This window comes from Protopterus annectens, chromosome 6.part0 (assembly GCF_019279795.1).
Source record: "Protopterus annectens isolate FY-2018-M chromosome 6.part0, PAN1.0, whole genome shotgun sequence".
NCBI lineage: Eukaryota > Metazoa > Chordata > Ceratodontiformes > Protopteridae > Protopterus > Protopterus annectens.
In genome coordinates this window covers 1,253,546,743-1,253,564,532 of record NC_056737.1, presented here as the reverse complement: position 1 = coordinate 1,253,564,532, position 17,790 = coordinate 1,253,546,743, and positions in this window count along the sequence as shown.

Sequence of the window (17,790 nt, the reverse complement as noted above, 5' to 3'; positions counted from 1 at the left end):
GTAAATGTAATAGTTCACTAGGAAAAGGTACCTTGGATAATTTATAAATCATGAAGCAACTAGCAACATTCTCTGTCTTTTCTGGAATCTATCCTGACTGCCTCTACCTTGGTTGTTTGGATGTCCTCTTCAGAACGGCTGAAATGATCCTGGTTCAACTACTAATGATTCCAGGTTGAAATATTCCTTCATTGATTTGTTCCCTAGTGATAAGGATCTGTTGGAAAACTTTGGTGTTGCTGGGCAGCCACTGGGGGCAAAAATGTTATACTGGAAAAACTGCAGTAGTCATAGCCTGATTCATTATTATTCCTGTATCCCCATCAGTATTAGTTCAGTGCTTCATGTTATACGTAAACTCTATTTATTTCTACTGTTTTTAATTTCCTTAACCTTAATGGTACTCTCATGCCTGTATATGATTTCAAAAATAAGTGCACAATTAAATTCAATGTTTTCAAACTCAGAGGTCTGTGTGATATCCTTATGAACTGAAATTATTACTCTTACTAAGTGGATATGTTGGCTTTAAAATGAGGAATCAGGTCTTTCTTGGGCAGCCACCAACCCCAGAAAAGGAACAATTTCCATCTTTATCACTGTGTCCAATACATAGATAGAAAAAGACTTAATGTTCTCCAACTTGACTCCTTTTCCAAAACAAATTGAAAAACAGACATTAAGTAAGTTAAAAATCAATTCAGCACCTTTGTCTCACCATATAACATAGATACTTCATTCAAACTGTAAGCCAGTTGCAACCAAAAAAAATATATTTTTCCCAATTAGAACATAGTGTGGAGTATATCCGCGGTGGTACAGCGGTAGCATTGTTACCTCACAATAAGAGGTTCTCCTGTTCGATTCTTGGCTGGAGTGCCTTCTGTGTGGAGTCTGCATGTTCTCCCTGCAGTCGAGTGGCCTCTGAAAAACATGTGTGAATGGGTGTGCCTTTGCTGAACATTGGGCATTGGGCTGGCAACTTGGCACCATAAAAATCAACTGCCAGTCATTAGTGGACCAGAGTCCAAAGAACATAGTGTGGAGTACTTAGAAAAATACAAGTATTAGTGTTTTTAGATTTAGTAGTGGTTATTTGTTGGCGGGCAGTTATCATGCATCTTTATGACAAGAATTCTAGTATGGAAGAAGTTATCAGGGTGCCCCATTGGCAATCAAAATTAAATGTTAAATAGTTCTGTGGACTGAACTATAAAGTACGACTGATTTTAAATTTTTTAGTCACCAACATTTGTTCTCCTGGATCTTACCCCTGGATTTACTATTCCTCCGTGCAGGAATAGCATAGTCCTGCATGGAGGCGGCCGTTTAGGAGCAGGAAGGCAGCACGCCATGCATAGTAATGAGGTGTGCTGCCTGAGCTTCTAGTCTTACACGGAGCGTGTAAGAGTGCAAGGGGTGTGTCTGAGAGCAGAGCTCTCAGAATATACACACCCCCGCAATAAAGAACAGCAGAAAGGGTTCAGAAATGAGTGAGACCGCTCATAGGTGTCCGCATATCCCCACCAACAGTCCCCCTTGTGTACAACAGCAACAGTATACATAAATTAAATGAACAGACCCTTTATTTTTTTATTATAAAAATGTGATTAAAGCTAACTGTAGGTGAGCGGGTGTGCCCATTGCTTAGCTACGGTTAATGCAGCTTAAATGGCTGAAGAGGATAACAAGGAAGATATATGCAAATGAAGGAGCATAGAAATAGTGTAGTGGGCAGAGAATTCGCCTTACGAGCAGGCATTCCCAGTTCGAGTTCCACTGCAGCACATTCCATTTACCATGGCAAAGCACATTATGATCAATATTTATGTTGCAAAACCCACTAAATAACATATTTTTATGAACTGGAGTACTTCAGTAAATGCACATGTGAGGTGTCAGTGTCATAATGAATAAGTCACTAGTAAGCAGGTTTAAGCACCAATAAGCAGTAGTAAGCATATTTAAGCAGTAGTAAGTGACTTTAACCCCGTTTGCGCGGCAGTAAGCAATGCCTACACTCGTTAAGCAATTCTAAAGCTAACTCCCTGTAAGCAGATGTAATGGCAGGTTAACAGTGCTTACCATCGTGCAAACCCATGCAAACATGCTTACAAATGCTCAAATATGCCTTAATCACTCTGTATCCAATGGCCCTTGTTCTGCCCATCAACAAAATAAACAGCCATGCAGGTCTCAAACTCAGGACCCTATACACCATAGTCACAGTAGTTAATTACCAAACCATCATAGAAGTACATAAGAATGAGGTATCAGCAAAGAAGTCTTCACCATAGTAAAACCAAACTGAACCTGTGAAAGGAATCAGTATACAGACATATGTACCTTAACCCACTACATAACATAAATATGTGAACCAGAGTACAGCAGTAAGACCAGAAGTCAGGTGTAATTGTAATAGAGTGTTGAAGTCCCCAATAAAACACAAGGACCCCATACAGTGTACGTACATAGGGATCATGGATACCAGGCATACATATAAGGTGTAATGAATAATAACTCAATGCCAAAAAGGAATTATAATGCAAAGTCTAATGTAAGCAATGCTAAGCATTGCACAGGCCAGCTTAGGAGGTGTAAGCAATGTGCAGGCCAGCTAACTCAATGTGCCCAGTGTTATACGCCTTTAAACAATGCCAATCTTAGGCAAGCAGGTTTGCCCATAGCTTAGCCTTTTCAAAACCGGCCAATCACGGAAAAATGTGGAAAACTGGCTCTACTTAAACCCAACAGGAGGGGATACATCTCATAACTGGCTGTAGCTTTCCATTGCAGGCACAATGGCAGTAAGGGGAGAAGGTGTGCACTTTCAGGCACAGCGCTGGTGCATCCAGAAGTCCAAGGTCTTGGCAGGACTCCTTGTCAAAGACTATGCTCAGAGACAGCTGCAGGGCCAATATCAGGGTTCCCAATATAAGGCAAAGGCATGGGACTGTCTTGCTCACGACCTCATCAGTGCCACTGGCAGACCCCAAGCTGGTGAGCAGGTCAGGCATCACTATGTTGACCTGAAGCGGTGTAAGGGGGACCTCTTGGAGGAGTGGCTCCAAGAGGTTAGAGCAGCAGGGGATATTCCATTCATGTGTAAGTATCACCCCACTATGTGTGTAATAATTGCCAGCTCAGGTATATCATGGATAGGTATGGCTAAATATTTCTCTTATGTCCCCCACAGCTGCAATGGAGCGGGCCACGAACCAGGAGGCCCACATCAGTCACCTGGCGAGGCTGCGACATGAGGGCGGTCAGTAATACTCATGCAATTACTGTCATAGGAAATAAAACTAAAGGTAGTAGTAAATTAATTGCCTGTATAAAACCTGTGCAGTTCAAGGCAAGTACTGCATGCACTAGAAATTATGGCAGGAAGAGTCTCATATTGTTTGTATGTCAATAAAAGTGTAATAGCCTGACAATAAAGTTCTAACTGCTGGACTGCATGCGTATACTCAGGTATATGGTGATATAGATTAGCAATCATGTAATAGTACTGTAGTATTAAGCACTGTTATGCACACTGTGCACCATAAATTAAATGTGTAGGAATGCCTGTATATGACAGGTGTAATCCCCAGAGGCCATTAAGTACAACTGAGAGACACATACACAGAAAACAGGAAAATGCAAACAACAAAACTTGAATAGCACATGCAACTGAGATGTGAACTGTTGCTTTTTTAGCACACACAGCCATGGTTCGAATCCTGCCAGTGGTAGTACTCTGCATACAGAATCATACCCCACAACTGTACAGAAATGTCCAGAATGTCCAGTAAAGTGGCCCATATCTGTTGTCTGTCAACCTGTCCCCCTGGGAAATCAGTGGGATGATCCCAGACATATAGGCAGCAAACAGGAAATACAACTGATTGGCACACATCTATGAAAACAAAGCTGGCACACTAGCAACTTCACAATACCTTATGAGACTAAGAAGCCACATATGTCCCATTTATACCCCAACTTGTCAAGCTGTGATCAAAGTGTGTACAGTAACAGAGTGAGATGTATGTGAATAATAGTAATGTGGAATCTGGTACTGTGTGTGCGAACATTCAGGTAGTGCTAATAAACATTTCTCCCACAGGTCTGTCAGATACCAACACTGTGCCCAGAAATACAAGAATGATACCCAGTACTGGTACTGTTTACATTGGTATTGTATGGCAGTGCGGCTGATGCAGTTGCTCTGAATAATGAGGTATTACACATCACTGTCACCCACACTGTCCTACGACATATAACTGTCTAGGAAATCTGTATAAGAGTGTTGTAATACAAGGTCAGAATGCAAAAGCACAGGGGATTAATAAGGCAGAAAGCAGATAGGAGATATACAGCAATATCTATATAGCAGACACAACTGTGATGGACAGTGTTTAAGTTGTAGCAGACACAGCCATGGTCTGAATCCTGGGAGTGGATGTAGGCTGCATACAGAATAATACCCCACAACTGTACAGATGAGGCCAGAATGTCCAGTACATGGGCTGATATCTGTTACCTGTCCCTCTGCCCCCCTGGTAAGTCTGTGGGATGATCCCAGATGTTTAGCCAGCAAACAGGGAATACAAGTGATAGTCAAACACCTATGAAAACAAACCTGTCACTGTAGCAACCCCCGAAACTAAGAGAGTAATATTTCAAGTATGTCCTATCTACACTTCCATGTTGTGAAGCTGTGACCGGAGTGTGCACAGTAAAAGAGTGAGATGTATGTGCATAATACTAATGTGTAATCTGGAAGTTTGTGTGGCAACAGTCAGGTAGTGCTAACAAACATTGCTCCCAGAGGTACGTCGGATACGAACACTGCACTGAGAAATAAAGACCATTATAACCTGTACTGGTACTGTTCACTCTGGTATTGTAGGGAATTGTGAGTGTTGCAGTTTCTCTGAGTAATAAAGTATCACTGGTCACTGTCACCCACACTGTGCTATAGAATATAACTGTGTAGGAAAGCATGTATATGTGTATGTCAGGTCACTAAAGGTGGAAGAGGGCAATATTCTAGATATGTCCTGGTACACCAGCATGTGGTCAACACATGGCCAGAGTCTGTGCAGAAAGAGTTGGATAGCTATGTGCACAACATTAACCTGGAATCTAGGAGTATGTGTAGAAACAGTTAGTGTTAACAAACATTCCCTCCACAGGTATACCAGGTCAGAGGTGTATACTGCAGGTAAAACCAGTCCATGTGTAACAATGACGACAGCAATATCACTGTACAAACTAAGGCTATAGGGTAGTGTAATAAGACTTGTAAGGTACAGATAACAGCACTGACTAGGAAAGTAATGTGGACTACAGGAATATACTAGTTGTTAACTGATATCTTTCTCTACACCCCACCATATCTCCAACAGTAATCAACAAACCCACCCCAAATGGTATGTAATATCACCTATGTTCTGATACTGTCCAATTGTTTGATAAATATTTCAATAGTTCCCATGCATGTGCTATATTGAGTTATTCCAACATTGGTGGCATGGTGCCATCAATGTACCTGCATGCTATTCTTATTACCGCTGTGGTCCCATATATGCATGTGTTCTGTTTGCTATGCAACTGTTCCATATCTGGTGTCTGGGTTAATGGGAATATCTATGCATGCTGTTATACCTAACCCTGGAATGTGTTGACTATTACTAACCCACATATGATGATGAAATCTAAAACACTATAGCATGGTTGGGAAGGCCGGTCCCAGCTGACCCACCTGCCCCACCTCACCTGGCCGTGGCACCAGGCACCAGCATGTCTGGGGCCCAACCCAGGATCTCCCTGTCTGTTGGTCCTGCACCACCTTTGGGTGGAACCGCCTAAGGGGATGGGGCTTGCCCCCCCGGGAGTGGGTGCGGACAGGCACCTGTCACCCATCGCCGGGTCGGGGTCATGGTGCATAGAGAAATCAACCAGCAGTTTGGTGATCTTCTACGCCAGCTGGAGGGCCACATGTCATGATTAGAGAGTCAGCCTGGCTCTGCAACTAAGCCCCCAGCACAGCCACCTTTGGGGCTGTGAAGCTGTAGTTGTGACTGCCCATGGGTGGGGACCTCAGTCTCACTGTTTCCACTAGGGTGCTCATGGGCTTCCGATTTCCCAACACCCCTCCCCATAAAGGTGTTTATACCCCACATGTGTCATATATCTCCCCTGTATGCATCTTGTTTGCCTTGTCCGTTAACCTACCCAACCTACCTCTCCAGATATACCTACTACCCCTCCCCAACATCCCACTCTCACCTGAAAAAAAAAAGGGCAATCTGTTCCCACAAATAAATCTTGCCGCATACATAGCTGTCCATTTCGCACACGTCCACTGGACACATGTAATCCATTCTAATTGGCATCACAACTTGTTTTTTGTTGTCCTCACCCCTTCCCATGGGTTTGAGTGTCCAAATCTACCTCCAAATTCAATGTATATGCACAGCTGTTGCTATAGAAGAAATGGGCAGTTATGGACCTTCCCTACACCCTTCCTGCACATCCATGGCTATTTTCCCTACTGCCTTTCCCTCTCTGTGCCCCTTTTTTCACCACTTTCCTATCAACTCCTTTTTCTTTTCTTTTAAAGAAATTAGTGCAGGGGTAAGCGGGAGTAAGCAATTTTAAGCAGCAGTAAGCAGGTTTAAGTATGTTTGCATGGGGTAAGCAATTTCTACACAGGTTAAGCAATTTAGAAGCTAACTGTGTATAACAAACTGTAACTGGAAGTTAGCAGTGCTTACCTCTGCACAAACCCACTTGCAACTGCTTTAAAGTGCCTTAATCACTCTGTATCCAATGGCCTGTGTTCTGCCCAGCAGCAAAATAAGCAGCCTCTACAAGGCTCAAACCCAGGACCCTGCACTCCATAGCCAAAATGACTTACCACTAAGCCATGTCAGACATACATAACCCTGATGTTTTCGGAAACATATTATCCATCCCAGTCATTCAACAGTGCAGAGAATGTATTCCAACATTTAGATGTATGTGTGTGTGCAAATATATCAATATCTAAACAGATACAACATATCTATCTATCTATATATATCTATATATATATATATATATATATATATATATATATATATATATATATATATATATATATACATATATACAAATATATATAAATATATATGAACATATATACATGCAAATGCCTACATCTATAGATATATATGTCTACACCTATATGTCTAAATATACACAGCAATTACATATATGTAAGCAGATATATATATATATATATATATATATATATGTAGGTATTTACGGGCATAGTTTTACATATATATATATATATATCTATATAAGCAGATATATATATATCTATATAGGTATATGTGACATACATCTGTAGATAACAATGGGAAAATAACTAAAACATATATATCCACATGCACCGTTAATGGTGTTGAGAGGCCCCAAACAATATATGCCTTGTCCGAATAGGTATACCCTCCCCACAGCCAAACACGTCCGCCCTGCAATACACTACCAAATGTTGCAGATCCCATAACCAGGACTTGACACGACATGGGCACAAGATTTTAACAATACTACAACCCACCTGTATGATGTCAGGCTGATATTGGTAACATATCATGCAGTACAGTCTGGCTCCCATAGGAAATGTACAGTGTTGAAGCTATCAACATCCCCAGGATACATATACACAGACACATATATATATAGATATATATATATATATATATATATATATATATATATATATATATATGTATATATATATATATATGTATATATATATATATATATATATATATATATATATATATATATATATATAGAAATACATGTGATATAACACCTCACACAGGTTTACATAAATGGAAAACCTTTATTTGTGTACTATTACAGTTTTATATGCCATGATATATAGCTGTTCAGACACTGACATCCATATAAACAGAGTAATGCAGCTGTGAAACAGTTATACTTATACAGTAGTCTGGAAAGATTCACAACTGTTGCTGTCCAGGCCAAGCCCTTCAAATAGTACAATAGTAAAGACAGACTGGGCCACAGGATACCAAACAATCAACAGTAAGTAATGCAGGTGTATAGTTCAGCAGCCTCTATCTACACTCTGTACACAATCACAAGGTGTTAAAGACTTCAGTTGACCAAATGGGATGTAACTGTTACATAACAAGGCATAACTGACACCATCACAAGCACACTGACAAACAGAACAGTCTGTATGGCAGAAGGCAGTAGGCCTGCATTAACCCAATTTATGTAACTAATGTAAATATAGGTGAATTGTATGGTACTGTACATCCAGATACCTTAAGGCATCTCACCCCTGATACCCCCACATTTTGTAACAGCCTAGGTTATTTATGGTGCATCCCCCCCAGACTCAATAATACAGGACCATATACCACTGTTACATACACTGGCCTCGAGTACATAAGGGCACACATGCATTGTGTAGGTGAAGCCCACACATATATGGCCCCAGCCCCACCGTATGTCTGGGGGATACAACAGCAGTGGACTGATGGCAGGAATGGCAGTGTGATATACTCACAACCCACTACATAACAACCCCTGACAGCATGTCGTATGTGCAAAGCTTTGTATGTAGGTGGAGAACAGAGGCTGGAACACAGGCCCATATGTGGAAAATTGTTGCCATACACAAAGCAAGTCACTGGTGTTACAGGATAGTCTGCAACATACCCTTAGTCAGGGATTTGAGATTAGAAATGTAAATGGATGTAGCCATGTACTGATAGCACTCAACACACACACACACTGCCAGTGAAATATCTGACACAGGACCTGTGTGGTGGACAGACAAAACATGATAGGCACACCTCTGGCCACCAAGAGGATAGGCCCACAGTTGAGAGCTATGCAGACAGACTGCATTCCAAGGTAAAATAGTATGTATACACAAACCCTGTAACACAAGTACTATACAAAGCATAACACGGCTCTACTCACACTCTGTCTGTAGTTGTGGAACCTCCTACAAATATGTAGCTGCCCTGGGTGTGCCAGTTCTCCTGTAAGAGGTATTGCTACCTGCTGTCTGTAACACTGATGCCCACACACAGTAAGGATGTCTATCACCATCACACAAGAAAGGTAAAGAGACCACGCCCACATGATGTAGGAATTTACAGTAGGTGGTTAAGCTGCATGCAGTTAGCAAGTGGAGGACACTGACTGGTGCAGAGGCCATTACCTGATCATGTGCATCACTTACTTAAGCCATGCTGCAATCTCTTCAAAGCAGCTCAATCCAGAGAGAGAGAGAGCGAGAGAAAAAAAAAGAGAAAGAAAGAGAAAAAGTTTCAAAAAATAGTCTAAGGCAAAGGCATTCAGCCAGCATTCATTCATCAAGACATCATTTCCACAACAGGTATGTGAAGTATATATACATGTAGTAGAATGTAGTACCTGGTCCATAATAATGGGATAGATGATGTGGAATGATTTATATGTGCCATCAGGTATTGTGATGATGTTCAACTGAACAACTGCTATGGACAATAGTGTCTGTCCCTGTGGGTAGTGGGCCAGACCTGACTGACAAGATTTAAGCCATAAAAGTGTGTGTTGTGCAATGGGAAGTATATATATATATATATATATATATATATATATATATATATTATGTGGCCAATAGCTGGTGGTGAAAGTAATGCCATTATGATGGACACTTGTGTCCCACGGCCCACCACTGGCAGGATACTCAGGTTAATCTGTAATGTAGCATGCCAGAATGCCAAAGGTGTGTAATAGAGTCACCTGCAATCGGGTCCTACATATACCCCCCTAATGTCAGGCCATGTCCATATGTGGCACCTGTCTGTGTTGTAGCAAGGCAGAACAGTACAGCTGTGGAGGAAGTTGTTGTGAGATTGTGGAACTGAAGTCTGAATGTACCCCACATATAGGTATGCATATGTGTACATATGTCACATATATAATATATAAAGATATATATGTATATCAGCATGTATGTCCACAAATATACAGATACACATGTGTAGACATATATATGTGCACATATATGCATCACATATATCTACACATATATAGATATATACCTATATGCACATGTCTACATTTATTTATTTATTATTTATTTATTTGAAGTTTGTTTGCTAGGATGGTTCAGTGGGCCGAGTGAACCCATTTTCAATGGAGTCCTGGGGAGAAAAGCTCCATAGATACAATATCAGGTAAAAATATAAAATAAAGTAAAAAGTAAAAAATGCAATACAATAGCATAATATCAGGTAAAAATAAAATTTAGTAAAAAATACAATACAATAGTGTAATAGTTTGTAAAAGTGGACAAAAGAGTACATATAAGCATGTAAAAATGTTAATACAGCTGGAATGTGAAACATAGTGACAATTCATATCAATTTACAAAAATTTTTTTTTTTTTTTTTATTAAGGAATGTTAAATGAAGGCAGTAGTTAGTAGGTATATGCAGAAGATATTAACTTAAGAGGTTATTTACAATGTGTGTGTTCCCATAGGGGATGTGATTGTAGACTGGGGAAGGTAAGGTAGTAGCTGGGGATGTTATGCAGGATGGGAACATGAGCATTCCCAGAGAGATGATAAATGTGAGTGGAGGAGAGTTTTGAAGATGGGAAGGTTATTGGTGCTGCGGATATGAGGTGGGAGTGAGTTCCAGAGACGGGCAAGGGAAATAGAGAGTAAGAGTTTGCCTGCTGGACGGGCAGGTTTGTGGAGTTCAATTAGGTTCTGAGTCCTGGTTCTTAGGGGTCTGTTAGGTTGGTGCATGGTGAAGGTTGAGGTGAGTGAGGGACAGAGTGAGGGCTTGAAAATGAGCTTATGAGCATTAATTAGTTGAATGTAGGTAAGGTAGTTTGGGAGCTCTAGCCAGTTTAGTTTGTGGAGGGCAGTGCAGTGATGGGAGGAGGATCTATGGCCAGTGGTGAGTTTGGCGATTTTGTTGTAGCAGGAGGAGAGTTTTGTTTTGGTAGAGGATTTTAGGTTGGTTAAGAGTGGGGCCCCATAAAGGAGAGAAGGGATTAGATATGTGGTAGAGAGGAGGAATCTAGTGGATGGAGAGAGGAAGCAAATATGGCGATAGAACATACCAAGTTTGTGGTGTGTTTTTTTAATGTTTGTTTGTATGCGGGAATCAAAATTAAACTGATTATCAATGAGATCTCCTAATAGCTTAGCACTGGAAATGACTTCTAGGGATGTGTTGATGTGATTGGTTATAAGGAAAGAATTTATGTTGATAGTTATGCTTTTGGATGGGGTGAATATCATGAGTTTGGTTTTTGATGGATTTAGAGCTAGGTGGTTATCATGCATCCATTTTTCAGTTGTTGAGAAGGCATCTTGAGTTAGTTTTATAAGGGAGGGAATGGAGTTTGCAGCACAGATAATTGTAGAATTGTCTGCATATTGGACTATTTTAGCATTTGGGATATTGTGGTGGAAGTCGTTAATGAAGATGTTGAACAGTAGGGGCCCTAATATGGAACCTTGGGGTACACCAGTGACTGTGTTGAGGAATGAGGAGGTAGTTTTCTTCCATTTAACAGATTGTTGCCTGTTGGGAAGGTAACTGGTAAACCAGTTGATACAGTAGGATGAAAGATGTAGGTCAGAGAGTTTGGTCAGGAGTAGGGAGTGGGAGATGGTATCGAATGCCTTAGATAGGCGTCGGAAGAGGGTGGAGACAATGTGGTTAGAATCTCTGGCTTTATTTACAGTTTAGAGGAAGGAGAGTAGTGCGGTAGAGGTGCTGTGACCGGGTCTGAAACCATGTTGTGTTGGGGTTAGTAGGTGGCTGTTGGTGAGGTATGATAGTAGTTGTATGTGAATGCATTTTTCAAGTAGTTTGGAGATGGGAGATAAGATGGCTATAAGTCTAAAGCTGGAGATGTTATTATTGTTACCTCCTTTGTGGAGGGGAATAATGTAGGCTTTTTTCCAAATTTGGGGTACATAACCTTCTTGGACTGACCTGTTTATAAGTATACAGATAGGGAAGGTGATGGCATCAGCAGCTGTCTTTAGGAAGAAGGAAGGGATGTTATCAGGGGCATTAGAGCAGGGTTTTAATTTGAGAAGGATTTTTTTATGGTAGATACAGGTATGGGTTTGAGAGAGAAGAGAGGGATGTGGGAGGAGGAAGAATCTGAGGAGGAAGGGGTGGTGGGAATTTTTGGTGGGTGAGTGGAGCTGTTTGTGAATGATGATGTTAGTTTAGATATGGAGTCAATGAAGAAGCTGTTAAATTGGGGGGTTAGGACAGTATCAGAAATATTGTGATCAGGGTGAGGGTTTTCTTTTTTGCCAGGGTTGAAGAGGGAGGAGAGACTGTCCCAGAATTTTTTTGGGTTGGTCTTGTGATTGGTTTGGAGGGTGATATAGTAGGATTTGTGGTCAGAAGTGATAAGTTTCTTAACTTTGTTGCGGAGTGTTTTGTATTCATTTAGGGTGGCTGGGGTTTTGTGTTTATAGTGGTTTTTCAAGGCTTTATCACGGAGGCGCATGACAGCTAAGGTATTTTTGGTTAACCATGGGATAGTTTTGCTCTTAATTCTTTTCATTTTTAGGGGGGGCCAGGGTGTCTAGAAGGTTTAGAAATGATGTATTAAAGTAGGTGACAGCTTCATCTAGGGGAAGTGTATTTAGGGGACTCCAGTGAAATTGTTTAAGTAAGTCTGAGAAGGTGTTGGGGTTAAAGTTTTTTAAGGAGCATACAGAGATGGTGGTATATGGCAGTTGTAGGGATGGAGAGTGATGGTGAGCGAAAGTAGGAAAGTGGTCACTGAAGGAGTCAGGGAGTGTACCACTACTGGAGATAAGGTGTGGGTGTGATACCAGAATCCAGTCTAGGGTGCTTCCAGAGGAATGGTCCTTAGATGGTCTGGTTATTGTATTGATTAGCTGATGAAAGTTGTAAAGGTTTATATTTAGGGGGTTTGTAGGGCATTGGATTGAGGACCAGTTGATGTTAATGTCACCTAGGATAACAGTTTCATTAGTAATGGTGGTGGAGAGCCAGAAGAGGATGCCCTCAAGAATAGATATGTTATCACCAGGAGGGATATAGAGCGAGGCTAAGCATATTGTTTTATGTTTGTTTAGGTGGAGTAGGGCTAGAAGTATTTCAGCATTAGCAAATTAGGGAACTGATTTATAAATATATACAAACACACATACAAACATATATGTATGTAAAGAAATGTCCCCTATAGTACTACCACAGTGATGCGTGCTATGTGTGAGGCACCAGCACACATAGCAATACACACAGATATCTACAGGTGGCAGTGTTTGCAACATGGATGGGTATGTCACATTTTAGTTCCTTGTTGGGACCACATTGCCCCCATCTGTGAAGTATGCAAAGGGAATATGGGGAAGTATCGCAGGTACACTTGTGGAGGTGGTCAGGATTGGAAGATATAGAGGACAGTCTACAGGGTGGTATGTGACACATGTGGTGGGTAAAGACCCTGGATGGTGTGTGTGGTCTGTGATGTGGACGCCCCATGGGCCCCAATATGGGCACATTGGGAACAAGCCTCCCACCCACTGCTACTTGCAACAGCAGTCCACATCCTGAAGGTGCCTGGTCTGGAGGCTGAGCAGGAGGAGCATGTTGGCATATCCAACATGTGTCTGTGGAGCCCGGTATGGAACAGACTCTAGACCAGACTTCAGGGGACAGGAACATGTCTGTGTGTGCCCTGAGGGGGGGACAACATACCCTGGGTGGTTCCACCTGATGATATTGCTGGACCAGTACATGAGGAGGCCCCAGGTTGGGACACACATGTGATGTGGCCAGGTATCATGGGCAGATGGGTTTGAAGAGTTGGATCTGCTGACCAATAGAAAATATACATGGTGTTGTGTCACTGTTATAGAACATATGTTGGTAGTAATAGTCTACACAATCCCAGTACATTTCCAACAGCATGCATAAATATCCCCAATAACACAGAATGTCAGATGTGAAGCAATCCCAGAGCAGCCATACCACTGGCATATATGGAACCATAATGGCCCTGACAATGGCATGCAGGTGAATAGTCTGTAACAGGCCAGCAATGATAATGTCCACATAGGGGACATGGCTACAATCACAAAGCAGAAAGTGTGGTGCAATACAATATCTGTCCCACTGGTAGGTAAGCTGTAGCCATACCTAATGAGTTGTGTGTACAGTTTGTTGAAGCTGATATGATGGGGGGGAGTGACAGAGATGTGTATTATGAACTGTGGTAACCTTGCTGTATGAGTTGCGCAGACCTGTTTCCATAATTATGTCTTTCAGCCAAGATGGCACATGCACGGTTGCCCACCTATTCCCAAATGGAGAATGATGTGGTGATAGCACACCTAATCCAGCACTATCCAGTGCTGTTTGGCAGGGCCGCACATAAGCAGCAGGAGCGGACCACTCTGTAGAATGACCTAGTCTACAGGGTCAATGATGTCGGACTGCACAACCACAGTTATGAGCAAGTCCGGCATCATTGTACTGACGTGCTTTGCAATGCCCATCGGCGTGCTGCTGCAGTCCAGGGGGATCACCTCGCCACAGGGGGGGGCCATGACATCCATCCTCCTGACATGTGTGGAGGAGCTCCTGGCCAGCCTCGTAGCACCTGCCCATCCGGATTGCCATCAACCACTGGACTCCTTCGTGGAGGTGGGTGTCACCACACTCCAGCCGAGGAGTGTGCAGGTAAGGACACAGGGAACATCAGTAGACCACTGTTGTGTATACATCCACATTGGTACAGGTAGATCATGCATATCTGACATGTCATAGATATAGTGTGCTGCTGCATTGTAGTGATAAACAGACCACTGACATTGCATCTGTCACCCTCTTGTGTAGGTCCCTCCGGGATACCACCAAGGCAGCAGCCTGTAGCTGGTGAGTATGTTTTATGTAGATGCTTGCTAACACACTGGGCATGTAATGGCAATGGTATATTCCATGCACACATCTAACACACCTACCCTGAATGCATGCTGTACATGTGCATGTATTGTTGCTGTGAAATGCACATTCTCACAGGGGTGACCATGATGGGGTATTGGAAGGGTATGTCAGACACCTGCATGATAACTAACATCCTGTCATTGCAGAATGTGTCAACAGGGAGTAACACATATGCCCACATGGTGTGTATGCATTGCAGTCAGCAGCTGTACACCTAATACAATCTGTAGATACTGCATGTGAAAGTACAGGACATATGTCACATATCGGGCTCATGTACTGCTAAAATATGTGTTGATGCGGTCCCATGGGAGATCAAGGATGTGTATGTCAAATCAATAAAGGTGTGTACAACCCCATAGCCATGGTATGCTCTGATGGTTGTCAGTGTAAGAGTATTGGAGTGGTCATACATGGTCTGTTGATGTTGACAGCTGTAAATCAGGCATCAGGCATTCACCAATGACAACTGTCCACATATCATCCCAGGTATGATTTGCTGAAAACCATAGGGGCTGTGAGAAGTAAAGCTGACATAACTGACACAGTACTACACATTCTGCATTGGTTTGTACACCTGTGAGTTGTGGTGCACAGTACATGGCAGGGTGCAGAACAGGTGCACAGCAATACAGTGTACATGGGTGCAGTGGTATCCAGGGGAAGGGGCATCACCTAGTGACACAGCACATGCATCACATACATGTATACTGTTGCTAGAATGGATTGACTATAGCTGAACTGCATGCTGTTCTGTATCATATGTTCTGCAAGTTGACAGATAGGTAATAGGAGGACTGTGTGTACTATCATTGTCCAACCTCGCCTGTAAATGTGTGTGTGTGTGTGTGTGTGTGTGTGTGTGTGTGTGTGTGTGTGTGTGTGTACATCCTGGTGGTTAGTTAGTTTGTCTGGAGGGTCATTCTGGTGAAGTGGAGGGAGGTAGATGCATGTAGGATGCGTGTGTGCATGTGTGTGTTTGTGTGGGTGGCCATGTATGTACATGTGATTGTTGGGTGTTCATACAGCTGTACCTCCCTGTGGGACCATGCAGTACATGGACATGGGCTGCCACATTACACACCAGGAATACCTGTCATGTGTTTAATCACAGGACAGCAAATAGTATAATATAGTCTGTAGCATGGAACAGACATCCAGAGGGAAAGTAGACACCAGGTAAACACTTAATATCACAGTCAGCAGAAAGGTCACCTACAACCCATGTATGCAGCTCTACAGATGCATTGAGTAAGTACTAGTCAACACCAGGGAGTGTATCCAAATATTACAGTTGTCACATGATAGGTTGAAGGGGCAGCATATCTGGCATTTACTGAGCATTACATACACATGACACACCAGTGCGAGATATTATGGATACAACATAGTAGCCCACACATATAGGGGCCATGCATATCATTTCTGGGCATACAGAGAGTGCATACTGAATGACAGCAGTGAGGCCAAGTAAAACTACTACACACAGGTCAGGCAGGCAACATAGCAACAGGCCTTGTATTGTGGCTGCTTGTGTGGGCATTTAGAGGACTGAGATGTTAATGAGTGGTATCAATCTGTGTATGTTAACAAGTGTGATGCAGGATGGGGTAACACATGGACATATACGTGAGACTGTCTGTAAAGCCATGGACAGGTAGGTATTATGGAGGTGTGTGTGTGTGTGTGTGTGTGTGTGTGTGTGTGTGTGTGTGTGTGTGTGTACTGTTAGGCAATGCTGTACAGGTTTTAAAGTGCATTTATTGTTTTTCCCCACAGGTGGCGTGGTGGGTCAGGGTCCCTCCTGCATGCAATCTGATGTTGGTGTCCATACAGACACTGAAGATGATGATAGTACTGTTGATGCACAGGTGGGGTTGTCAGGGGCCGACATTGCACCAACATTTGACATCCCTCTTTTAGCCACCTCAACCCCACACACAGTTTCAGTGCCTACACGTACCCCATCACCAGTGGCCATAGTGGTGGAACAGCTGGCGTTTGGTGGCAGTGCACAGGGAAGTGTGGTAACCATGCCTACTGTGTCCGGATGCAGCAGGCAGAGCTGAATGGCCAGCAGTGCACCACATAAGCGGATGTCCCAGGGTGCTTGTGGTAGGGCCGCTGGACATCATGCCCCTGGCATAGGCGACATAGCTGGTACCAGCAGGTGCAAGGCTGTAATCGCAGTGCAGGCACATATGGAAGGTTACACCAGACATGGCCTGAGGCTGCAGAGGGCTGCTCTCCCATCTGTAAGCAACCTCCGTGAACTGTTGGGTGCCATCCATGCTTATACTGAGCACACGGATAGACAGCATGATAAGATGATGGCCCTCATCAGCCGTGGTGTGTCCATACTTCAACGTGTGGTGGGGATGCAGCGACACCCACGTGGATGGGGCCAGCAACACCAACAGCTGGCAGTCAATATGGACATGCTAGGACACCAAGGGGCTCCCATAGTGGCAGTAGCAGCCCCGGCAGAGCAGGCAGTGTGCTGTCCACACTACACCACAGCAGGCCATGTGCGCATGCTCCTGGCCAGTCCCAGGAGGGACCTGGTACCAGCGGACAATTGTGATCAGCAGGTGAGAGTAGCACATCAAGGCCTGTACCTGGACGTGCCAGTGGAACCCCTGGCAGGCACAGTCACCGTGTCCGTGGCTAGAGGCAGTGAACTGCACACCCTGCCAGGTATGGTCTGCAGCTCCATAAACACCTGTGTAGGGCAGTCACATGGCAGAACTGTATGCAT